At 46.0% G+C, this 24,422-nt stretch overlaps 1 protein-coding gene across 1 annotated transcript in view; it reads right to left on the minus strand.

The window, feature by feature from the left end:
- Positions 1-24,422, minus strand: part of LOC112242699 (centrosomal protein of 112 kDa) — a 156,606-nt gene that overhangs the window by 18,156 nt on the left and 114,028 nt on the right.

Consider the following 24,422-nt stretch of genomic DNA (forward strand, 5'->3'; position numbering starts at 1 on the left):
AAACATCACACACACATGTCTCTTGTGAATACATTGTGGATCATTATATTGGTGCAGTTTCAGATATGAACACTGAACACTACACCTGCATTATGAGTGTAGGCTGGCTACCAGATACCTGAGATTCAAACAGTTTACCAGGGATTCTACCAGGGTACACAATGCCCTCCATGAATCTACCGCCAGTACTGCTGGGCAGACATACAAAAACTACTGTATGGCATGAATACCAGTAAAGGAAGGCTTCCACATCTATGCAGTGTATTATTTTGCATCCCCGAACTCTGGATAGAAGATAAAGGACTAAGCCTTGTTCACATTGGCAGGTTGAAGTGACTCAAATCCATTTTTTTGGCATATCAGATTCTAATCTGTTCTTTTTCATGCAGTCTGAACAACCAAAAAGCTTGAATCAGATATTTCAAGACAGATTTCAAACCACCTTCGTAGATGGTTTGAAGACAGATATAAATCTGATTCCTGATTCCCCCGGTACACATTTAGTTTTCTGTCCTAACACTAGACAGCTGATTCAAACAATCAAAGCTTGATGATGAGTTGGTTATTTGAATCAGCTGTATAGTGCTAGGGCAAAAACCAAAACGTGCACCCATGGGGGGCCCCGGGACCGAGTTTGGGAAACCCTGAACTAGTTGACTGCTGGGGCTTGCCAAAAACAACTTGTTTTGAAAGTTGGATCATATCATATGAGGCTTTAAAAGTGTTCTTACACTATGATTTTGAACATTCAAAGCAACTGGGACACGTCCACGGCAGGCACTGTTGTCACCTTAGCTTGTTACAGATCTTCTGAGTGATAGGAACCACGAGCACCAACACCAATCAGCCTACACCACTGCACACACCCGCCATTACTATGACAACTAGCATAGCCATGACTGCTGTCTGAACCGATCTGGTCACTTGTAACTTGCTGTTTGGACAGTCAGTATTCCAAAACGGATTGGAAAAACAAAACTGATTTGAGCATTAAGGCCATCAGTGTGAACAAGGCTTTAGAGGTTTGTGTGAAGAATAGCAGATGAGAGAATAGCGGCGGACAAGAGATAGAAAATAACAGAATAGTGGAGAAGAAGAGGAGTGGAGAAAAGAACAGAATAGCGGAGAAGAAGAGGAGTGGAGAAAATAACAGAATAGTGGAGAAGAAGAGGAGTGGAGAAAAGAACAGAATAGTGGAGAAGAAGAGGAGTGGAGAAAAGAACAGAATAGTGGAGAAGAAGAGGAGTGGAGAAAAGAACAGAATAGTGGAGAAGAGGAGGAGTGGAGAAAAGAACAGAATAGTGGAGAAGAAGAGGAGTGGAGAAAAGAACAGAATAGTGGAGAAGAAGAGGAGTGGAGAAAAGAACAGAATAGTGGAGAAGAAGAGGAGTGGAGAAAAGAACAGAATAGTGGAGAAGAAGAGGAGTGGAGAAAATAACAGAATAGCGGAGAAGAAAAGGAGTGGAGAAAATAACAGAATAGCGGAGAAGAAGAGGAGTGGAGAAAAGAACAGAATAGTGGAGAAGAAGAGGAGTGGAGAAAAGAACAGAATAGTGGAGAAGAAGAGGAGTGGAGAAAAGAACAGAATAGCGGAGAAGAAGAAGAAAAGAACAGAATAGCGGAGAAGAAGAGGAGTGGAGAAAAGAACAGAATAGTGGAGAAGAAGAGGAGTGGAGAAAAGAACAGAATAGTGGAGAAGAAGAGGAGTGGAGAAAAGAACAGAATAGTGGAGAAGAAAGAGAGTGGAGAAAAGAGGAGTGGAGAAAAGAACAGAATAGTGGAGAAGAAGAGGAGTGGAGAAAATAACAGAATAGCGGAGAAGAAGAGTGGAGAAAAGAACAGAATAGTGGAGAAGAAGAGTGGAGAAAAGAACAGAATAGCGGAGAAGAGAGAGAGAAAAGAACAGAATAGTGGAGAAGAAGAGTGGAGTGGAAAAGAACAGAATAGCGGAGAAGAAGAGGAGTGGAGAAAAGAACAGAATAGTGGAGAAGAAGAGGAGTGGAGAAAATAACAGAATAGTGGAGAAGAGGAGGAGTGGAGAAAAGAACAGAATAGTGGAGAAGAAGAGAGAGTGGAGAAAAGAACAGAATAGTGGAGAAGAGGAGAAAAGAGTGAAAGAACAGAGAAAAGAACAGAATAGTGGAGAAGAAGAGGAGTGGAGAAAATAACAGAATAGTGGAGAAGAAGAGGAGTGGAGAAAAGAACAGAATAGTGGAGAAGAAGAAGAGTGGAGAAAATAACAGAATAGTGAAAAGAACAGAATAGTGGAGAAGAAGAGAAGAAGAGGAGTGGAGAAAATAACAGAATAGTGGAGAAGAAGAGGAGTGGAGAAAAGAACAGAATAGTGGAAGTGGAGAAAAGAACAGAATAGTGGGAGAAGTGGAGAAAAGAACAGAATAGTGGAGAAGAAGAGGAGTGGAGAAAATAACAGAATAGTGGAGAAGAAGAGGAGTGGAGAAAAGAACAGAATAGCGGAGAAGAAGAGGAGTGGAGAAAAGAACAGAATAGTGGAAGAAGAGAGTGGAGAAAAGAACAGAATAGTGGAGAAGAAGAGGAGTGGAGAAAAGAACAGAATAGTGGAGAAGAAGAGGAGTGGAGAAAAGAACAGAATAGCGGAGAAGAAGAGGAGTGGAGAAAAGAACAGAAACGGAGAAGAAGAGGAGTGGAGAAAAGAACAGAATAGCGGAGAAGAAGAGGAGTGGAGAAAAGAACAGAATAGTGGAGAAGAAGAGGAGTGGAGAAAAGAACAGAATAGCGGAGAAGAAGAGGAGTGGAGAAAAGAACAGAATAGTGGAGAAGAAGAGGAGTGGAGAAAAGAACAGAGGAGTGGAGAAAAGAACAGAATAGTGGAGAAGAAGAGGAGTGGAGAAAATAACAGAATAGCGGAGAAGAAGAGTGGAGAAAAGAACAGAATAGTGGAGAAGAGGAGTGGAGAAAAGAACAGAATAGCGGAGAAGAAGAGTGGAGAAAAGAACAGAATAGTGGAGAAGAAGAGGAGTGGAGAAAAGAACAGAATAGTGGAGAAGAAGAGGAGTGGAGAAAAGAACAGAATAGTGGAGAAGAAGAGGAGTGGAGAAAATAACAGAATAGTGGAGAAGAAGAGGAGTGGAGAAAAGAACAGAATAGTGGAGAAGAAGAGGAGTGGAGAAAATAACAGAATAGTGGAGAAGAAGAGGAGTGGAGAAAAGAACAGAATAGTGGAGAAGAAGAGGAGTGGAGAAAAGAACAGAATAGTGGAGAAGAAGAGGAGTGGAGAAAAGAACAGAATAGCGGAGAAGAAGAGTGGAGAAAAGAACAGAATAGTGGAGAAGAAGAGGAGTGGAGAAAAGAACAGAATAGAGACAGAATAGAATAGTGAGAAGAAAAGTGGAGAAAATAACAGAATAGAAGAAGAGAGAAAAGAACAGGAGAAAAGAAGTGGAGAAAAGAACAGAATAGAGAAGAAGGAGTGGAGAAAAGAACAGAATAGTGGAGAAGAAAGGAGTGGAGAAGGAGAAAAGAACAGAATAGTGGAGAAGAAGAGGAGTGGAGAAAAGAACAGAATAGTGGAGAAGAAGAGGAGTGGAGAAAAGAACAGAATAGCGGAGAAGAAGAGGAGTGGAGAAAAGAACAGAGGAGTGGAGAAAAGAACAGAATAGTGGAGAAGAAGAGGAGTGGAGAAAATAACAGAATAGCGGAGAAGAAGAGGAGTGGAGAAAAGAACAGAATAGTGGAGAAAAGAACAGAATAGCGGAAGAAGAGTGGAGAAAAGAACAGAATAGTGGAGAAGAGTGGAGAAAAGAACAGAATAGTGAGAGAAGAAGAAAAGAACAGAGTGGGAGAAAAGAACAGAATAGTGGAGAAGAAGAGTGGAGAAAAGAACAGAATAGTGGAGAAGAGTGGAGGAGTGGAGAAAAGAACAGAATAGCGGAGAAGAAGAGTGGAGAAAAGAACAGAATAGTGGAGAAGAAGAGGAGTGGAGAAAAGAACAGAATAGTGGAGAAGAAGAGGAGTGGAGAAAAGAACAGAATAGTGGAGAAGAAGAGGAGTGGAGAGGACTGTTTTCCTCTCCTGCTCTAAATGATAGCAGTGGAAAGAAAGAAAGGCTTGGATCCTGAATGCGACTCAGAACCAGATGTCTCACACACACGCGTGTTAACTTCACGTTCGATTAGGCCTCACGAGAACCAGAGCACACGCACACAAGGTAAGTCCACTGGTATGGGTGTTGATGGTTTGATGGGGGCTGTGTGTGTTAGGCAGAGAGGCACTGCTAAGCATCAGCATTATGACACTCCCTGCAGTGTGTGTGTGTGTGAATGAGTAAGGCAGGTGTTCCCATCCATTCCTATGGTTGAGGGAAATATAGCTCAGGTAATAACCATGACTGACTGGTGATATACAGCCCATCCACTCAACATAACTGACTAACATCATGTAGGTTTACCATTAACTGCAGCTCCTGGGAAGCACAACCCCGACGCATTGAACACAGATCACGAAAAGGTAAAAAATGTTGGGTAACAATTTATGTACCTACAAAGTTTTTACTAACTACAGTTATTACTGTGTAGTTACATGGGTATCAGGGTTAACTTAAGATAGTGTTACATCAAACTCTTTCTTCAAACTTTCTATCCCTTCGCACAATATTATGAGACAACAACACACGTCAAAAACGAGTGCAAAGATCTGAATTCAAAGCTTAGTCAAATTTCCATGGTTGAAAGTAACTTTAGGAATGATTGATGCGGCCGCCAGCACACATTCCTCTTCCAAGTGGTTCTGTTTATTAATGCATTAAAAGGATCCGTCTGCTTTCTGCTTTTTGAACTGGACCCTTCCTGTTCTAATTCAACACAGTGTGTCGCCCAAATGACACCCTATTCTCTATCTAGTGCACTACTTTTGACCAGAGCTGTGGGCAATTCCTTATGGGCCCTAGTCAAAAGTAGTGCACTAAATAGGGAATATGGTTCCATTTGGGACTCTACCACAGAGACTCACTGGATGAGGTGAATAAGTGTATTGGCAGATGAATATGATACTGGTTGATGTTATTCTATTAATCAGGCTCTGTCTCCTCCAGTCACGGTCCTCTCTGCTTCCTTCTGATCACGTCAAGCACTTCCCTCCAACTGACTTGTTTACAATTACCATAAAACTTCAATTAGCCGGGCATCTGCACACATCTCAGCAAACAAACGGCTGTTCCAAATAGACGGCAGTTCCAAATAGACGATTGGTCTAAATGTGTAAGGTATACGCTGGGAGTCAGGAAGCAGATGCAGAAGGGGAGTTTCATGAATAAGAAAAGGCAGATAAACAAAACAGGAGAAGCGTACTGGACGTGACCAAAACCAATACTGTCTGATGTGGGCACTGAGGGCTAAATAAAGGGAGGGTAAGGTGATGATGAGGTGATGATGAGGTCCAGGTGTGCGTAGTGATGGGGAGCAGGTGGTTAGTAGACTGGTGACGTAGAGCGCTGGAGCGGAAATAGGCGTGACAAAACTGTTTAGGAGCTTACCATGGACACAGATCTGATATTCTCACGGTCATGTGCATTCAAATGTTATGTGATTTTATTCTGTCATCGTTGCTAGCCATGGTGCCACCAAACAATGTATGGTGCTGAAGCACGAAAATGGGGGTTTCTGATAGTGAACGCTAATAATTGGGAACAAGTACAGGGAGTGAATTTAATAAATAAACAAACATGGGAAAAAAACAAGAAACACAAGTTGCGTAGAGACATGAAACATATAAACAGGAACAATAACACCTGAGGAAAGAACCATAGGGACTGACAGATATAGAGGAGGTCATCAGGAAGGTGATGGAGTCCAGGTGTGTGTAATAATGAGTAAACTGGCGACAACGAGCGCCAGAGAGGAGGAACGGGAGTAGACGTGACAGATAGGCTTATCTTTGTTATCATAATGTTTACATTGGCCATACTGGTCACAATAAACAGTGTGGTAGTCTTTTCAAAATGTTATTGAGCAAAAGCTGTGTGCATTAAGGGAATAGAAGCCTGTCTCTAATAGGCGCCGGTTGTGTTTAGTGATTATTAAAGAAAATAAACGCCCAAACTATTCATTGAAGTTTTACGGTATCCAATTTGCCTCGCATTTCATCAGTTGAAGATTGTTTGACTGCTAGTCTAAGGCTTGAACGTTTTAGCTTCTGGTCACGTATTACTGTAATTGGGGTGTTGTGTTCATGGACTTTGTAGCATGTTTAATATGAACTGTGTGATACATCATCTATGTGATGTTACACACAGAGGTTATGTGTGAGGTGACAGAACTCTGGGATAGGAATAGCAAGGGTGTAGAGAATGAATCTCTCTCTCTCTCATACTCACACACACTTTCCCCCCTGAGGATAGCCCAATTACCCCACCATGTCACCCCCCCTCTGGGGCCCCCTGACCCCCCCTTCCCCATTCCCAGCACCATGACACAGCGTTTCCTAAACGTCTGAGTGAAGGCTTCTGGGAAGAGATGAAGAGCGTGCTGACTGTACTCTGAGCTCTTCATCTGGTTGATGAAACACTACAGGGCCAGAGCATCACTGCACAAACGCATCAGTCCTGGAAGGAATCATTAATAGATGCATGATAATGAATGACTCCATGGCTTCATAATGGAATTCCTGTATGAATCAGACAGACCTTCCTCCAGGCCTCTTCACTGATCACCATCACATACATGTATCTGTGACAAATAACATTTGATTGATCCATCCTCATCCTCTCCTAAAGTTAAAAAAAATCAGGGATAAGTCTCCAACCACGCCCTATTCCCTATGTAGTGCACTTCTTTTGATATCTGGTCACACTACTTTTTTTTTCCCTCAAACATTTTTTAATAAACACACACAAGAATGGTATATAGGTATACAAGACAGATATATAATTCTTATCTAAACATAGATACCCAACTGCTTGGGTGGCAGGGCCAGCACATGGGTGGCAGGGCCAGCACATGCCCAAAGGTAGATTAAAATATTACAATTGAGAGTGCGTTAATAAGTACAAATTCACAGCGCCGACTCGTCCAAGTAGGAGAGGAAAGGCTACCAAATTTGATCAAATGTTGATAATTTATTGTTCAGAATATATATAATTCTTTCTAACTGTACAGTGTTTGCCAATTCAATGAGCCATAATTTGGTAGAGGGCGCTTCCCTCCCTTTCCAAAACAACAAGATTCGTTTTTTTGCCGAAATGAGACCATAAGAGATTAGTTGTTTTTGGGGGTTGGTTAATCCGTTTAGGGACTCAGATACTCCCAGGATTATCAGAAGTGGGTCTGGATCTGTCACACTACTTTTGACCTCTGATTAAACGTAGTGCACTATGTATTACGGAATAGGGTGCCATTTGGGAACAAGAGACGGTCTGACTAGGACAATAGAGTTGTAGTATCTGAAGATAGTTCCTTGATTGTTCCTCAAACATTCTATAGAATATAAACACAAGATTCAATAGAATAGATCCAATTCAACTGTTGTGGAGGATATGGGTGATCCTTCCATCCAGACTCCATACTACTGTTCCATAGCCTGAGGACCAGGAGAGTCCCTCCTCAGTCTGGTTACCCCAGTGATCCTGCTCTCCCCCTGGGCACAGATCTCTAGGCTCAGCCTCTCTCACTGTTCTGAAGGGATAGGACTGGATCAGGGCCTGATCCATGGAACCTTACTGAGAAGAAACATCCTCCCCATTCCCAAACCTGCTCCCACTGCACAGATCTCACCCAGAGGCCATCCAGATTCCCCACCCCTGGTTGATCCTAGATACACCTTAGATACCCCATCTGTTTCCCCAAAACTTTGAAGAAGTGTTATGGTTAGAGCCTCTCCCAGATGCTACATCTGTGATCCATCTCTATCTTCATCTCTCTCCTTCTCTCTCACACACACTCATTCATTCTCTCCATCCCTCCCTCTCTCCTTCTTCCTTTCTATCTGCCTGTGAATGTGTGATTTTCTATGGAGGATAATTCCAAAGTGTCTCCAGATGGGTTAGGGTGATATGGTCTCAGCCATCCAGACTGGAATCAACAGACGTGGCAAATTCTATTTCCTGAGGGAGAGGATGAGGGGGGAGAGGTGGAGGATGAGGAAGGAGAGAGAGGGAAGGAAGAGGAGGGGCGGTATAGGGAGATGTGGGAGGAGCAAGAGAGAAGCTGGAGAAGAGAAGGGAGATGAGGAAGAGGAGGACGGCAGGGCCACCCACTGCTGGAAGGGCCTTCTCCCCTCTGTATCAGCAGTGTACTTCTCTCTAAAGTGGAAGTTGGGCTCAAAGTATTACCTCACAAACATAAACCAACACACTCCTCAAAACATTACTTCACACACATAAACCAACACACTCCTCAAAACATTACCTCACACACATAAACCAACACACTCCTCAAAACATTACCTCACACACATAAACCAACACACTCCTCAAAACATTACCTCACACACATAAACCAACACACTCCTCAAAACATTACCTCACACACATAAACCAACACACTCCTCAAAACATTACTTCACACACATAAACCAACACACTCCTCAAAACATTACCTCACACACATAAACCAACACACTCCTCAAAACATTACCTCAAAACATTACCTCACACATAAACCAACACACTCCTCAAAACATTACCTCACACACATACCTCACACACATAAACCAACACACTCCTCAAAACATTACCTCACACACATAACACCAACACACTCCTCAAAACATTACCTCACACACATAAACCAACACACTCCTCAAAACATTACACTCACACACATATACACCAACACACTCCTCAAAACATTACCTCACACACATAAACCAACACACTCCTCAGAGCATTACCTCACACACATAAACCAACACACTCCTCAAAACATTACCTCACACACATACACCAACACACTCCTCAGAGCATTACCGTACACACATAAACCAACACACTCCTCAAAACATTACTTCACACACATACACCAACACACTACTCAGAGCATTACCTCACACACATAAACCAACACACTCCTCAAAGCATTACCTAACACACACAAACCAACACACTCCTCAAAACATTACCTCACACACATAAACCAACACAGTCCTCAAAACATTACCTCACACACATAAACCAACACAGTCCTCAAAACATTACCTCACACACATAAACCAACACACTCCTCAAAGCATTTCATACAGGTACAGGCATGCCTTAATATTAACACAAGTTCTAAAGGTGAGTATAAAATCAAACAAAATAAACCAACACAGTCCTCAAAACATTACACACACATAAACAACACACTCCTCAAACACACAGGTACACACACACAAGTTCTAAAGGTGAGTATAAAATCAAACACACACACACACACACACACACACACACACACACACACACACACACACACACACACACACACACACACACAAGACCTGAGTCATCTTTCCTGGGTGGTCTCCTCCTGCAAAGATAAGGCCAGTACACTTCCCTCGGGTGAAGTAAAATCAACAGCAGAGAGAAGAAGAAGGGGAAGGAAAGCAGCAGTGGTTGTCTTCATGTTTCTATTTGCAGTATGCTGTCAGAAAGCTTCTCAGAGTCAGATTAAAGAGATCCTCTGATGACCCTGAGGTGCTCCTCTGTAGCTCAGTTGGTAATGGCTCTTGCAATGCCAGAATAGTGGGTTCGATTCCCGAGGACACCTATACATAACAAATGTATGCACGCACGACTGTAGGTCACGTTGGGTAAAAGTGTCTGCTAAATGACATTGAATTGAAGAGTTAGCTAGGCAGAACTACTGCAGACTGACTACTGCAGGAGGAACCTCCAACTGGCGGCACAGCCTCGGGGCAGCTAGATCACACAGACACACATGGCAAAGTGCATGCCCGCACACAATACAAAATGTACACATGCACAGCCAAACATGCACACACAGAGACACACCAACAATTGTACCCACACACTCACAATTCAGTCTGTGTGGGTGTAACTACATGTGTGTGTACACGTGTGATTACCAAACTACCTTGAAATGACTGTGGTATGAGAGAGAAAGAGGGAGGGAAAGAGAGTGGTGGTTTGCGTCATGCGTGGCTTCTGATGTCTGGATGTAAAGGAGAGATTGGGGTTTGCTCTTTAAAGCCCTTTTGATGGGCATAGTGTGTGTGTGTGTGTCACTGTGGCCTGAGCTCTGAGCCTATCAAAATAGAACAGAGAAAAATAAGAGATAATTGAAAGCGTGATGGAGAGATCTACTGTGTAGGTTTGTAATAAAGTAAACCTGCTGCAGCTAAGCCACACTCCCAGAGGAAGAACCCTGCTCTCTGTACCTCTGTCACCTCCAGGTGCTGCCGGCTATAGTGTCACAGTTGAAAGGGAATAGGAAAACGCTTGTACATACTGTATTCTTGCATACATCCAGGTTTATTGCAGGCGTTCAAGAGAGTCCCAAGAGAGTCCCAAGAGAGTCCCAAGCCATATATCAAGAGTCGACTGTACTGTTGCCCTTTACACTCGCACTCACACTAATAAGCGCCTAAATTGGAACGTAGTGGCTGTACAGTAACATGCTATACATGACGTCAGAGCTCTGGCTCTGCGCTTCACAGCTCTGTATGTGTTTTGACTAACAGCCATTTTGAGCTTGAGTGCGACAAGCGCGTGGGCCATTCTTTTTGTCTGAGTGAGGAGAATGCTGTAAACGAAGAGGACTTGATACACTTTGAAAGACGTTGAGGTCCAAATGTGACCTTCACATCCCCAAATCATAAAACTCATGTCATATACAGTGTCAACATTATTAATCACTATGTTTACAGTACAGTTACAAGATGACATGGCGTCATCGCCTGGGTTGTTCTGAACACAACGAGCCTGTTTGTCTACTGTGAAGAACATTTGCCGCAGCACATGTAAACAACAACAGCGTAAACAACAACAGTAATTGTGTGATGGCGGATGGGGAGGGTTGTGTCCCAAACAAAACAACTTGCTCTAGTTCTTCAACAACACAGCTAGGAGAGATCAAAAAACTACCTGCATTGAATTTGCTTAGGAACTGTGCACACATTGGAGAGGTGTGTGGTCACTTGGAAACACCAGTTAGATCTCTCACTCAAAATGGTGCAGGTCTTATGGTCTACACAACATTATTCTATTTCCAGGGATAGAATAATCTCATGTTTCTGAATGCATCCAAAATAGTGTAAGATGTAGTTGTCAACAAATGCAGAAGAGTAGAGTAAAAGTAGAATGCACATGAAATCATCAGTGTGATATTTGGAGTCAGTCTTGTGTCAGGTGAACTGTTGTGTCCTCACCTTTGGTCTAATCATTTTCCAAACGGTTTCCTTTCAATTGCTACCATGGTTATACATTTCATATTTCTTCTGTACCAAACATTTCAAATTCTAAAAAGGTCAATTCCCACTAGTGTAAAGGATTCATGGGCTTTCACCTCGATATTGTAGTACAGAGACTATACTGGTATTATGACACCTTCCTGTAATGGGTTTCTCACATGGTATTGTGGAATGTTATCTCCCTCACTTCCTGTGATAACGGGATCAAACGATTCTGGGAATCTGCCCACGCCAGGAAAACTCATCAATCAACCAGCACCACACGGGCACACACGCACACGCACACACCTCTAAGGCATCAGTCTTAATATGGAACAGTATACACACATAAGTACAGTCACACCTGCAGAAGGTCAGCCTAGTCCTGGGTATGTGACTGTGCCACAGGCTTTATTGTGTTTATTGAGTTTCACCCCATTTTGCCCTCAGAACAGCCTCAGTTTGTCAGGGCATGGACTCTATAAGGTGTCAAGCGTTCCACAGGGATGCTGGCCCATGTTGACTCCAATGCTTCCCACAGTTGTGTCAAGTTGGCTGGATGTCCTTTGGATGGTGGACCATTCTTGATACACGGGAAACTGTTGAATGAGAAAAACCCAGCAGCGTTGCAGTTATTGACACAATCAAACCGGTGAGCCTGGCACCTACTACCATAACCTGTTCAAAGGCACTGACATCTGTTATCTTGCCCATTCACCCTCTGAATGACACACATACACAATCCATGTCTAATTGTCTCAAAGCTTAAAAACCCTTTGACCTGGCTCCTCCCCTTCATCTACACTGATTGAAGTGGATTTAACAAGTGACATCAATAAGGGAACATAGCTTTCACTTGGATTTATTTGGTCAGTCTATGTCATGGAAATAGTTTTGCACACTCAGTGTATATAGGCCTATATATATATATATACACACACATCTCACACTGTCCATGGGTGTCAGATTCACTGTGGTATTAAAATAGCAGCAGGAAAATGTGTGTGTGTGTGTGTGTGTGTGTGTGTGTGTGTGTGTGTGTGTGAGCGTGTGAGAGAGTTAGAGATAGAGACATGGTCTTGACTCAGACGTGTGTGTGTGTGTGTGTGTGTGTGTGTGTGTGTGTGTGTGTGTGTGTGAGACAGGAAGTGTTGCTGAGGGGAGCAGGAACAGCAGTGTGGATCAAAGAGGAGCAATGTGCCACTATGGGCGGGTACCATTGTTTATTCATCAACTGGCTCTCCCTTTTGGCAGCCGGAGGTGAACATGTATGTGTGTGTGACAGAGGGGGCAGGAGGGAGAGAAGAAGAGACAGGGAGAAGAAAGAGGAAAAGACAGGGGAAAGGAGAGAGAACCCTAACCCTCCTGTTTGACATGTATGACAAGACTCAAGGTGTTAGAGGTGAGGAAACCACCATAGACTTGAGATGGACTTAGAGCCTCCAGTCCCTCTAATGCATCGCCCTGCTCCCTCCCTCCCTGGGTAGTGTGGGCATTGAGTGGTGTGACATCAACATCACTTCCTGTTTTCCTACTTCCCTTTCATCCCTCTCTTTCTTTCATCTGTGGATGGGTGGATCATATCAGAGAGAAACAAAGAGAATGAGAGACAGACAGAGACAGACAGACAGACAGAGAGCGAGAGATGGAGAGAGAGAGAGAGAGCGAGAGATGGAGAGAGAGAGCGAGAGAGCGCGAGAGAGAGAGCGAGAGAGCGAGAGAGAGAGAGAGAGAGCACGAAAGAAGAAGAGAGAGAGCGAGAGATGGAGAGCGAGAGCGAGAGAGAGCGAGACGAGAGATGGAGAGAGAGAGAGCGCGAGAGAGAGCGCGAGAGCGAGAGAGCGAGAGAGAGATGAGAGAGCGAGCGAGTGATGGAGAGAGAGCGAGCGAGTGATGGAGAGAGAGAGAGCGAGAGCGAGAGATGGAGAGAGAGAGCGAGAGATGGAGAGAGAGCGAGAGCGAGAGATGGAGAGCGAGAGATGGAGAGAGAGAGCGAGAGATGGAGAGAGAGAGCGAGAGAGATGGAGAGAGAGAGCGAGAGATGGAGAGAGAGAGAGAGAGAGAGAGCTGCCTGGTAGATAAGGGTAATTTTACATTACATTTACATTCCAGGATCTACAGTACATGTTTCACATGTCATATCTATTGAGGAAGGGGACGATGGTGGGGATATGGACATTGGTGTGAAGTTGAGCCTGGATGAAAGTGGCACGTTGGAGACAGAACCTACGGACCAGGGAGCATCCCTAGCAAAGGACACATCCTCAAGAGGTACCAATCCAGATTCATCAACCCCAGACGTTGTCACGTACAAGGAACCTGAGAAACCCTCAGAACAGGAGGACTCACCACCTGTCTCTGCCACAGGACAAGACCTCTCTCAAGCCCTGGATGGGGGGATGAAAAGCGGGTGACTTCTCCTTCAGATGCAGATATTGTCTCTGGAGCAGTGGAGCCCGAGGACCTAGAAGACACGGTCCTTTCGCACACAATTTTCTAGGTTATATCTGCTTATGTGACTCATCCATATATTTTTAGGGCTTGTTTGTCTGGTGTCCTTAGCCTTGCAGTGACTTCAGACTGTGGATGCCGTACAGGCAGGCTCTTTATCTCCCAGATTACAAGACAAAAGTATGGAAAATGTATACACTCATTACTGCAAGTCGCTAAATGACTCAAATGTAAATGAGGTCTACATAAGGGTGTCACAATAATGACATAATAACAGGTGTTATTAACATTCAGGAACAACCCCTTGTTTGGGCCAGCCAATTAGTGCTAATGACGGGTGTTTCTGGGATCAGAGGGGAGGAGGAGGGAGGGTGTGGAGTGAGTTCCGACTCAGTGAGAGGGAGGAAGTTAGAACAGGAATGAGAAGACTCATCTCTTTATCACGATCTACATTTATTATGACTTCAATCATTGTGTCTTGCCATAACAAAGCTGCTACTTGGCACCGCTCAGATCTTCTGGTCAAATCAATGTGGAGGGACTTACAAATCATCCTGTGTGGTCATATCTGACACAGTTTGTATCTGGCCTGTGATCCTCTGGATCCACACAGAACAGGCAGGCTCGGGACGGTCCTACCATGAGATGCCTGTTTACCCGTCCTCTCTCTAGAGGTTACAGCCGTGGAGACAGTGGTACTAAACTAGAAATAAGGCCAAAAGCAGTTTCATCTGGTCAGAGGGCAGAAGGGACATAAGATACCACAGACACATCTACAACAACAACTGTTTTGGGATTATTACATTCAAATGTCTGTGCCGCCACTTTGATGTTATTTTCTCCCCGTCACCATTGTCTTCAGCCCCTTCAGCTTTCATAATCCAGCCTTTGAAGTGAGCAGCGAGGAAACAGTGTCAGCGGGCGACGCGATAGTTCCACCGCCACAGAACGGGCCAGACACACTCAGCGCTCCACACACACACGTGAACGAGCACAAACAAACGGGTGAGAACGAGTGCACGCACACATGCACTCTTTGTCCCATCTCTCTCTGCTGCTCGCTGTTTAACGCGTCTCTCTCCCCCTTCCTCATCTCATTCTCTGTTTCACCCGTCTCTCTCCTCCTCCCTCATCTCATTCTGTTTCACCCATCTCTCTCTGCTGCTCGCTGTTTAACACGTCTCTCTCCCCCTCCCTCCTCTCATTCTCTGTTTCACATGTCTCTCTCCCCCTCCCTCCTCTCATTTCTGTTTCACCTGTCTCTCCCCCTCCCTCCTCTCATTCTCTGTTTCACCCGTCTCTCTCCTCCTCCCTCATCTCATTCTGTTTCACCCATCTCTCTCTGCTGCTCGCTGTTTAACCATCTCTCTCCCCCTCCCTCCTCTCATTCTCTGTTTCACCCCTCTCTCCCCCTCCCTCCTCTCATTCTCTGTTTCACCCGTCTCTCTCCTCCTCCCTCTCTCATTCTGTTTCACCCATCTCTCTCTGCTCTCTGTTTGTTTCTGTTTCACCATCTCTGTCTCTCTCTCCCCCTCCCTCCTCTCATTCTCTGTTTCACCCGTCTCTCTCCCCCTCCCTCCTCTCATTCTCTGTTTCACCCGTCTCTCTCCCCCTCCCTCCCTCCTCTCATTCATTCTGTTTCACCCGTCTCTCTCCCCCTCCCTCCTCTCATTCTCTGTTTCACCCGTCTCTCTCCCCCTCCCTCCCTCCTCTCATTCTGTTTCACCTGTTTGTCTCTCTCCCCCTCCCCCTCCTCTCATTCTCTGTTTCACCCGTCTCTCTCCCCCTCCCTCCTCTCATTCTCTGTTGTTTCACCCGTCTCTCTCCCCCTCCCTCCTCTCTCTCTGTTTCACCCGTCTCCTCCCCCTCCCTCCTCTCATTCTCTGTTTCACCCGTCTCTCTCCCCCTCCCTCCTCTCATTCTGTTTCACCCGTCTCTCTCCCCCTCCCTCCTCTCATTCTCTGTTTCACCCGTCTCTCTCCCCCTCCCTCCTCTCATTCTCTGTTTCACCCGTCTCTCTCCCCCTCCCTCCTCTCATTCTCTGTTTCCGTCTCTCTCCCCTCCCTCCTCTCATTCTCTGTTTCTCTCTCTCCCCCCTCCCTCCTCTCATTCTCTGTTTCACCCGTCTGTTTCTCTCTCCCCCTCCCTCCTCTCATTCTCTGTTTCACCTGTCTCTCTCCCCCTCCCTCCTCTCATTCTCTGTTTCACCCGTCTCTCTCCCCCTCCCTCCTCTCATTCTCTGTTTCACCTGTCTCTCTCCCCCTCCCTCCTCTCATTCTCTGTTTCACCAGTCTCTCTCCCCCCTCCCTCCTCTCATTCTCTGTTTCACCTGTCTCTCTCCCCCCCTCCCTCCTCTCATTCTCTGTTTCACCCGTCTCTCTCCCCCCCCTCCCTCCTCTCATTCTCTGTTTCATTCTCTGTTTCCCGTCTCTCTCCCCTCCCTCCTCTCATTCTCTGTTTCACCAGTCTCTCTCCCCCTCCCTCCCTCCTCTCATTCTCTGTTTCACCCTCTCTCTCTCCCCCCTCCCTCCTCTCATTTCTCTGTTTCCTCCCCTCATTCTCTGTTTCTCTCTCTCCCCTCCTCCCTCCTCTCCTCTGTTTCCTCTCATTCTCTGTTTCTCCCTCCTCTCATTCTGTTTCTCTCCCCCTCCCTCCTCTCATTCTCTGTTTCACCGTCTCTCTCCCCTCCGTCTCTCTCTCCCCTCCCTCCCTCTCATTCTCTGTTTCACCCGTCTCTCTCTCCCCCTCCCTCCTCTCATTCTCTGTTTCATTCCCCCTCTCCTCTCATTCTCTGTTTCACCCTCTCTCTCCCCCTCCCTCCTCTCATTCTCTGTTTCACCTGTCTCTCTCCCCCCTCCCTCCTCTCATTCTCTGTTTCACCAGTCTCTCTCCCCCCCCTCCCTCCCTCCTCTCATTCTCTGTTTCACCCGTCTCTCTCCCCCTCCCTCCTCTCATTCTCTGTTTCACCCATCTCTCTCCCCCTCCCTCCCTCATTCTCTCATCTCTCTGTTTCATTCTCTCCCTCCCTTCTCTCTCTCTCTCCTCCTCCCTCCTCTCATTCTCTGTTTAACCGTCTCTCTCCTCCTCCCTCCTCTCATTCTCTCTCTCCCCTCCCTCCTCTCATTCTCTCTCTCTCTCTCCTCCCTCCTCTCATTCTCTGTTTCACCGTCTCTCTCCCCTCCCTCCTCTCATTCTCTGTTTCACCCCTCCTCTCATTCTCCTCTCCTCCTTCATTCTGTTTCACGTCTCTCTCCCCCTCCCTCCTCTCATTCTCTGTTTCACCCTCTCTCCCCTCCCTCCTCTCATTCTCTGTTCTCATTCTCTGTTTCACCCGTCTCTCTCCCCCTCCCTCCTCTCATTCTCTGTTTCACCCGTCTCTCTCCCCTCCCTCCTCTCTCTCTCCCCCCCCCCTCCTCTCATTCTCTGTTTCACCCTGTCTCTCTCCCCCTCCCTCCTCTCATTCTCTGTTTCACCCGTCTCTCTCCCCCTCCCTCCTCTCATTCTCTGTTTCACCCGTCTCTCTCCCCCTCCCTCCTCTCATTCTCTCACCCGTCTCTCCCCTCCCTCCTCTCATTCTCTGTTTCTCTGTTTCACCCTCTCTCCCCCTCCCTCCTCTCATTCTCTGTTTCACCCGTCTCTCTCTCTCCCCCTCCCTCCTCTCATTCTCTGTTTCACCCGTCTCTCTCCCCCTCCCTCCTCTCATTCTCTGTTTCACCCGTCTCTCTCCCCCTCCCTCCTCCTCTGTTCTCATTCTCTGTTTCACCCGTCCCTCCTCTCTCTCCCCTCCCTCCTCTCATTCTCTGTTTCACCCGTCTCTCTCTCTCCCCCTCCCTCCTCTCATTCTCTGTTTCACCCAGTCTCTCTCCCCCTCCCTCCTCTCATTCTCTGTTTCACCCGTCTCTCTCCTCCTCCCTCCTCTCATTCTCTGTTTCACCCGTCTCTCTCCCCCTCCCTCCTCTCATTCTCTGTTTCACCCGTCTCTCTCCCCTCCCTCCTCTCATTCTCTGTTTCACCCGTCTCTCTCCCCTCCCTCCTCTCATTCTCTGTTTCACCCGTCTCTCTCCCCCTCCCTCCTCTCATTCTCTGTTTCACCCGTCTCTCTCCCCCTCCCTCCTCTCATTCTCTGTTTAACGCGTCTCTCTCCCCCTCCCTCCTCTCATTCTCTGTTTCACCCGTCTCTCTCCCCCTCCCTCCTCTCATTCTCTGTTTCACCCGTCTCTCTCCCCCTCCCTCCTCTCATTCTCTGTTTCACCTCTCATCTCTCTCCTCCTCCCTCCTCTCATTCTCTGTTTATTCTCTGCGTCTCCCTCTCCTCCTCCCTCCTCTCATTCTCTGTTTCACCGTCTCTCTCCCTCCTCCTCCCTCCTCTCATTCTCTGTTTCACCTGTCTCTCTCTCCCCTCCCTCCTCTCATTCTCTGTTTCACCATTCTCTCTCCCCCTCCCTCCTCTCATTCTCTGTTTCACCCATCTCTCTCCTCCTCCCTCCTCTCATTCTCTGTTTAACCGTCTCTCTCCTCCTCCCTCCTCTCATTCTCTGTTTCACCCGTCTCTCTCCCCTCTCTCTCTCCCCTCCCTCCTCTCATTCTCTGTTTCACCCGTCTCTCTCTCCCTCCCTCCTCTCATTCTCTTCTGTTTCACCACCCGTCTCTCTCTCCCTCCTCCTCCCTCCTCTCATTCTCTGTTTCACCCCTCCCTCCTCTCTCTCTCCCTCCCTCCTCTCATTCTCTGTTTCACCCATCTCTCTCCTCCTCCCTCCTCTCATTCTCTGTTTCACCCGTCTCTCTCCCCCTCCCTCCTCTCATTCTCTGTTTCACCCGTCTCTCTCCCTCCCTCCTCTCATTCTCTGTTTCACCCATCTCTCTCTCCCCCTCCCTCCTCTCATTCTCTGTTTCACGTCTCTCTCCCCTCCCTCCTCTCATTCTCTGTCTCTCTCCCCCCTCCCTCCTCTCATTCTCTGTTTCACCCATCTCTCTCCCCCTCCCTCCTCTCATTCTCTGTTTCTCATTCTCACCCGTCTCTCTCTCCTCCCTCTCTCATTCTCATTCTCTGTTTCACCCGTCTCTGTTTCACCCCTCCCTCCTCTCATTCTCTGTTTCACCCGTCTCTCTCCCCCTCCCTCCTCTCATTCTCTGTTTCATCTCTCCGTCTCCCTCTCCCCCTCCCTCCTCTCATTCTCTGTTTCACCCGTCTCTCTCCCCCTCCCTCCTCTCATTCTCTGTTTCACCCGTCTCTCTCCCCCTCCCTCCTCTCATTCTCTGTTTCACCCGTCTCTCTCCCCCTCCCTCCTCTCATTCTCTCTTTAATCAACAAGTCATTGGTTAATTGGAAGCCCATTAGTGGGTGGTTAGTACTGTGGGATGGTAATAATGAGGAGATAGCAGCAGACAAAGCTCTGTCTATTATCTAACACTGGAGATAGGACACACACACACACAGCCTGGGCTGCTGCCTCATACACACACAGGGAGTTTGTGTGACATATTGTGTGTGCGTGAGAGAGAGGTAACATGTATGTGTGTATCTGAAATGTGTCTGTCTGACCAGAGAAAGCTACACCAGCAGAAGAATCCAGAGTCCAGGGGCAGAGACTGGACTGGTCCAGACCAGCCCTGTATTACCCCACACTGTCAGTCAGCCACAGAGGTGTTCGGATCGCAACACGTGGCATTTACCACATTCTAGGTGTGGTGGTGCGGAGCCGCCGGGTGGCTTATTTAACCCGGGGCAGGCCGGCCTCCTGCAGAGCCTACCCAGAAATAAGTGCCCCTCACTGGGCTACGGGGGAGAGAGGGGACTGGGTGTCTGGAGGAAAGAGGATTTATATGGAAGTCTGCTCCTACAAACAGTGCAGAGAGCCTTTAAAAATAAACCTCCATCCCAGACACAACAGCCAATTAAACTAGAGAGAGACACACCCAGACAACTACCACAGTGTCACTGTCTGGCTACTGGAGTTTCACGTCCCAGTTCAGATAACTGATCCTGTATAGGGGCTAGTTCAGCTGGGCAGAAGGTTGCAGGGACGTTATTTGAATGCTGCCATTTATTCGAATGGTGCAGAGGTTTATCCGATAAGGTGTTGAATACAGAAATGCTCTGCACAGAATGGACCCACTGTCCTCAAGTCCACATAAAAAACAATCATTCTATGTATTAGATCTGTAACAACTTATTGAACAAACCCCTGAAATCCACGGCAGATGGATGGAATTTGGAAAATGTGCAAGGAGTTCAGAGACAGGGAAGGAATGAGGAAGGAGAACAAATGGAAATAACTTGAAAGGGAGAAGGGAATAAGAAGGGATAAAGAGAGGGGTTGCTCAGCAAGATACATAAAGAGAGGGGTTGTTCAGCAAGATACATATAGAGAGGGGTTGTTCAGCAAGATACATAAAGAGAGGGGTTGTTCAGCAAGATACATAAAGAGAGGGGTTGTTCAGCAAGATACATATAGAGAGGGGTTGTTCAGCAAGATACATAAAGAGAGGGGTTGTTCAGCAAGATACATATAGAGAGGGGTTGTTCAGCAAGATACATATAGAGAGGGGTTGTTCAGCAAGATACATATAGAGAGGGGTTGCTCAGCAAGATACATATAGAGAGGGGTTGTTCAGCAAGATACATATAGAGAGGGGTTGTTCAGCAAGATACATAAAGAGAGGGGTTGTTCAGCAAGATACATATAGAGAGGGGTTGTTCAGCAAGATACATAGAGAGGGGTTGTTCAGCAAGAGGGGTTGTTCAGCAAGATACATATAGAGAGGGGTTGTTCAGCAAGATACATATAGAGAGGGGTTGTTCAGCAAGATACATATAGAGAAAGCAAGAGGGGTTGTTCAGCAAGATACATAAAGAGAGGGGTTGTTCAGCAAGATACATATATAGAGAGGGGTTGTTCAGCAAGATACATATAGAGAGGGGTTGTTCAGCAAGATACATATAGAGAGGGTTGTTCAGCAAGATACATATAGAGAGGGGTTGTTCAGCAAGATACATATAGAGAGGGGTTGTTCAGCAAGATACATATAGAGAGGGGTTGGCAAGATACATTAGAGAGGGTTGTTCAGCAAGATACATATAGAGAGGGGTTGTTCAGCAAGATACATATAGAGAGGGGTTGTTCAGCAAGATACATATAGAGAGGGGTTGTTCAGCAAGATACATATAGAGAGGGGTTGTTCAGCAAGATACAAGATACATATAGAGAGGGGTTGTTCAAGATACATAAAAGATACATATAGAGAGGGGTTGTTCAGGGGTTGTTCAAGATACATAAAGAGAGGGGTTGTTCAGCAAGATACATGTTCAGCAAGAGAGGGGTTGTTCAGCAAGATACATAAAGAGAGGGGTTGTTCAGCAAGATACATAAAGAGAGGGGTTGTTCAGCAAGATACATAAAAGAGGGGTTGTTCAGCAAGATACATATAGAGAGGGGTTGTTCAGCAAGATACATAAAGAGAGGGGGGTTGTTCAGCAAGATACATATAGAGAGGGGTTGTTCAAGATACAAGATACATAAAGAGAGGGGTTGTTCAGCAAGTTGTTCAAGATACATAAAGAGATCACAAGATACATAGAGAGGGGTTGTTCAGCAAGATACATATAGAGAGGGGTTGTTCAGCAAGATACATAGGGGTTGTTCAGCAAGATACATAAAGAGAGGGGTTGTTCAGCAAGATACATAAGAGATCAGCAAGATACATAAAGAGAGGGGTTGTTCAGCAAGATACATATAGAGAGGGGTTGTTCAGCAAGATACATAAAGAGAGGGGTTGTTCAGCAAGATACATATAGAGAGGGGTTGTTCAGCAAGATACATATAGAGAGGGGTTGTTCAGCAAGATACATAAAGAGGGTTGGCAAGATACATTAGAGAGGGGTTTCAGCAAGATACAAGATACAAGATACATATAGAGAGGGGTTGTTCAGCAAGATACATATAGAGAGGGGTTGTTCAGCAAGATACATAGCAAGAGAGGGGTTGTTCAGCAAGATACATAAGAGAGGGGTTGCAAGATCAGGGGTTGTTCAAGATACATATAGAGAGGGGTTGTTCAGATACAAGATACATATAGAGAGGGGTTGTTCAGCAAGATACATAGGGGTTGTTCAGAGAGGGGTTGTTCAGCAAGATACATATAGAGAGGGGTTGTTCAGCAAGATACATATAGAGAGGGGTTGTTCAGCAAGATACATATAGAGAGGGGTTGTTCAGCAAGATACATATAGAGAGGGGTTGTTCAGCAAGATAGAGGGGTTGTTCAAGCAAGATAGATACATAAGAGAGGGGTTGTTCAGCAAGATACATAAAGAGAGGGGTTGTTCAGCAAGATACATAAAGAGAGGGGTTGTTCAGCAAGATACATAAGAGGGGTTGAGCAAGATACATAAGAGGGGGTTGTTCAGCAAGATACATATAGAGAGGGGTTGTTCAGCAAGATACATATAGAGAGGGGTTGTTCAGCAAGATACATAAAGAGAGGGGTTGCTCAGCAAGATACATAAAGAGAGGGGTTGTTCAGCAAGATACATAAAGAGAGGGGTTGTTCAGCAAGATACATAAAGAGAGGGGTTGTTCAGCAAGATACATAAAGAGAGGGGTTGTTCAGCAAGATACATAAAGAGAGGGGTTGTTCAGCAAGATACATAAAGAGAGGGGTTGTTCAGCAAGATACATAAAGAGAGGGGTTGCTCAGGAAGATACATAAAGAGAGGGGTTGTTCAAGATACATAAAGAGAGGGGTTGTTCAGCAAGAGAGGGGTTGCTCAGGAAGATACATAAAGAGAGGGGTTGTTCAGCAAGATACATAAAGAGCAAGGGGTTGTTCAGCAAGATACATAAAGAGAGGGGTTGTTCAGGAAGATACATAAAGAGAGGGGTTGCTCAGGAAGATACATAAAGAGAGGGGTTGCTCAGGAAGATACATATAGAGAGGGGTTGCTCAGGAAGATACATAAAGAGAGGGGTTGTTCAGCAAGATACATAAAGAGAGGGGTTGTTCAGCAAGATACATACAAGATACATAAAGAGAGGGGTTGTTCAGGAAGATACATAAAGAGAGGGGTTGTTCAGCAAGATCAGGGGTTGAAGATACATAAAGAGAGGGGTTGTTACATAAAGAGAGGGGTTGTTCAGGAAGATACATAAAGAGAGGGGGTTCAGCAAGATACATCAGGGGTTGGAAGATACATAAAGAGAGGGGTTGTTCAGGAAGATACAGGAAGATAAAGAGAGGGGTTGTTCAGGAAGATACATAAAGAGAGGGGTTGCTCAGGAAGATACATAAAGAGAGGGGTTGTTCAGGAAGATACATAAAGAGAGGGGTTGTTCAGGAAGATACATAAAGAGAGGGGTTGCTCAGGAAGATACATAAAGAGAGCTGTAGCAGTAGCAGGCTGATTTAAAGGACTGTCTCACCCCAGACAGAGAACATACCAGACACTTAAAGAGCCTCCCAACCACCAAACCCAGGAGTGTGTGTGCGTTATTCGGGTGTGTGTGAGAGAGACTATGGGGGTTAGTGTGTGTGTGTGTGTGTGTGTGAGAGAGAGACTATGGGGGTTAGTGTGTGTGTCAGAGTATGGCGGTTAGTGTGTGTGTGTGTCAGAGTATGGGGGTTAGTGTATGTGTGTGTGTGTGTGTGTGTGTGTCAGAGTATGGCGGTTAGTGTGTGTGTGTGTGTCAGAGTATGGGGGTTAGAGTGCATGTGTGTGTCAGAGTATGGGGGTTAGAGTGTATGTGTGTGTCAGAGTATGGGGGTTAGAGTGTATGTGTGTGTCAGAGTATGGGGGGGTTAGAGTGTATGTGTGTGTCAGAGTATGGGGGGTTAGAGTATGGGGGTGTCAGAGTATGGGGGTTGGAGTATATGTGTGTGTCAGAGTATGGGGGTTAGAGTGTATGTGTGTGTCAGAGTATGGGGTAGAGTGTATGTGTGTGTCAGAGTATGGGGGTTAGAGTATATGTGTGTGTCAGAGTATGGGGGTTAGAGTATATGTGTGTCAGAGTATGGGGGTTAGAGTATGTGTGGGGTTAGAGTATATGTGTGTGTCAGAGTATGGGGGTTAGAGTATATGTGTGTGTCAGAGTATGGGGGTTAGAGTATATGTGTGTGTCAGAGTATGGGGGTTAGAGTATATGTGTGTGTCAGAGTATGGGGGTTAGAGTATATGTGTGTGTCAGAGTATGGGGGTTAGAGTATATGTGTGTGTCAGAGTATGGGGGTTAGAGTTGAAACCCATCATAAAAAATGACAAAGCACATACATTTCAACTGTGATCCCGGGTTTAAAGCCCTCTCACAAAGGAGAGGGGACATGTGTCTAGTCTATAAAAGTATTCTGGCCAGACCGGGGAACTGAGTGTGTCTGGGCTGGGGTGTAAAGTTAAGCAGCCAGTCGGCTCCTCCCTGGGACTCAGACTGGCTGGTTACTGACACTGAGGGGGGCCAGGAGAACTGAGGGCTGTAAGCCAAGCAGGAGCTTCAGCCTTAACCAACCACCTACACAGTGTAATGTAGTTCACAACAGTTCAATCAGGAAGGCTGGTCTGAATGCTGGTTTCACTTCATCCTGTAAGCAGAACACAATTCACTTTGTTTTCTATTCTACGGGCA

This window comes from Oncorhynchus tshawytscha, unplaced genomic scaffold (assembly GCF_018296145.1).
Source record: "Oncorhynchus tshawytscha isolate Ot180627B unplaced genomic scaffold, Otsh_v2.0 Un_scaffold_1341_pilon_pilon, whole genome shotgun sequence".
Lineage (NCBI taxonomy): Eukaryota > Metazoa > Chordata > Actinopteri > Salmoniformes > Salmonidae > Oncorhynchus > Oncorhynchus tshawytscha.